Here is a 2,500-nt window from a genome sequence, read left to right as displayed (position 1 = left end):
CGCTTTGGTGACCAGGGGCACGAGGCCGCTTTGGTGACCAGGGGCACGAGGCCGCTTTGGTGACCAGGGGCAGAAGGCCGCTTTGGTGACCAGGGGCACGGAAGATTTTAAAGCTGGGCGGAAGGGTCAAGCAACTGCAGCCATAAGCCCACTAACGTGGGCTTAATTGTGCATTTAATGTGTGTTTTGGCAAAAGTGCTGGGTCCCGGAGCCCTGTGACAGGGGCCCGGGGTGAGGAGCTCAGGCTGGGGGAGCAGAGAGCCGGAGGAGCAGGGGGCTGTGGCCCAAGGTGAGGAGCTCAGGCTGGGGGAGCAGAGAGCCAGAGGAGCAGGGGGCTGTGGCCCAAGGTGAGGAGCCCAGGCTGGGGGAGCAGAGAGCCAGAGGAGCAGGGGGCTGTGGCCCAAGGTGAGGAGCCCAGGCTGGGGGAGCAGAGAGCCAGAGGAGCAGGGGGCTGTGGCCCAAGGTGAGGAGCTCAGGCTGTGGGAGCAGAGAGCCAGAGAAGCAGGGGGCTGTGGCCCAAGGTGAGGAGCCCAGGCTGGGGGAGCAGAGAGCCAGAGGAGCAGGGGGCTGTGGCCCAAGGTGAGGAGCCCAGGCTGGGGGAGCAGAGAGCCAGAGGAGCAGGGGGCTGTGGCCCAAGGTGAGGAGCCCAGGCTGGGGGAGCAGAGAGCCAGAGGAGCAGGGGGCTCTGTGAGCAGGGGGCTGTGGCCCAAGGTGAGGAGCCCAGGCTGGGGGAGCAGAGAGCCAGAGGAGCAGGGGGCTGTGGCCCAAGGTGAGGAGCCCAGGCTGGGGGAGCAGAGAGCCAGAGGAGCAGGGGGCTGTGGCCCAAGGTGAGGAGCCCAGGCTGGGGGAGCAGAGAGCCAGAGGAGCAGGGGGCTCTGTGAGCAGGGGGCTGTGGCCCAAGGTGAGGAGCCCAGGCTGGGGGAGCAGAGAGCCAGAGGAGCCACCGACGGGAGAATGGCTAAAAACGTGATTTTATCAAAATGTTACAAGGCAGGGCTCTGCACAGGGTCCAGAGGAGTGGAACGCCGTTCATCCCATGCGAAAAGGTGCAGGAGTGACCGAAATACGGCCCGTTGTAAATCGCCCCTCTTTAAGCCAAAAAAATAGGTACGCCTCCCAGGGCCACCGACGGGAGAATGGCTAAAAACGTGATTTTATCAAAATGTTACAAGGCAGGGCTCTGCACAGGGTCCAGAGGAGTGGAACGCCGTTCATCCCATGCGAAAAGGTGCAGGAGTGACCGAAATACGGCCCGTTGTAAATCGCCCCTCTTTAAGCCAAAAAAATAGGTACGCCTCCCAGGGCCACCGACGGGAGAATGGCTAAAAACGTGATTTTATCAAAATGTTACAAGGCAGGGCTCTGCACAGGGTCCAGAGGAGTGGAACGCCGTTCATCCCATGCGAAAAGGTGCAGGAGTGACGGAGATACGGCCCGTTTTAAATCGCCCCTCTTTATGCCAAAAAAATAGGTACGCCTCCCAGGGCCACCCAGGGTGATGCTTTTATCAAAATGTCACAACGCAGGGCTCTGCGCAGGGGCCAGAGGAGTGGAACGCCGCTGGTTCCATGCGAAAAGGTGGAGAAATGACCGAGATATGACCCGTGGAAGTCGTCACAATTTACCCCGAAAATAGGCGCTCGCGCTCGGGCAGAGGTCGGCGCTCGGCCGGGGTCCCGAGAACCGGGGCGAATAGGGTTTTCCCACGGCCGAAAACCATAGGAAGCACGGGGAAAATTCGGGACCCGACGTCCCAGGGCCCTCGGCGGGGACCGGGGCAACGCGACACCGTTGGTTCCACCCGAAAAGGTGGAGAAATGACCGAGATACGGCCCGTCAAAAGTCGTCACAATTTACCCGAAAATAGGCGCTCGCGCTCGGCCCCGGTCCCGAGAACCGCGGCGGAGGTTTACCGGGATGCTGCGCAACATGGGCCAGAGAGCATGTTTGGTTCGAGTTTACCGGGATGCTGCGCAACATGGGCCAGAGAGCATGTTTGGCCGAGTTTACCGGGATGCTGCGCAACATGGGCCAGAGAGCATGTTTGGTCGAGTTTGTGTGGGTTGTGTGCGACACTCCCGGCACATACATAGGAACACGGCTTCCAAGTGAGCGCACTTTTTCGAAATTTCTTCTAAGTGCCGCTTTTTCGAACCGGGGCGAATTGGGTTTTTCGAGGGCCGAAAACCATAGGAAGCACGGGGAAAACTCAGGACCCGACGCCCCACGGCCCTCGGCGGGGACCGGGGCAACGCGACACCGTCGGTTCCACCCGAAAAGGTGGATAAATGACCGAGATACGGACCGTTGAAATCGACTCGGCGTATCCGAAAATAGGCGCTCGCGCTCGGACAGAGGTCGGCGCTCGGCCCGGTCCCGAGAACCGGCGCGCCTAGGGTTTTTCCACGGCCGAAAACCACAGGAAGCACGGGGAAATCTCAGGATCCCACGCCCCACGGCCCTCGGCGGGGACCGGGGCAACGCGACACCGTCGGTTCCA

Source organism: Solea solea, unplaced genomic scaffold (genome assembly GCF_958295425.1).
Source record: "Solea solea unplaced genomic scaffold, fSolSol10.1 scaffold_133, whole genome shotgun sequence".
In the NCBI taxonomy this organism is placed as follows: Eukaryota; Metazoa; Chordata; class Actinopteri; order Pleuronectiformes; family Soleidae; genus Solea; species Solea solea.
This window is presented reverse-complemented; position numbering follows the sequence as displayed.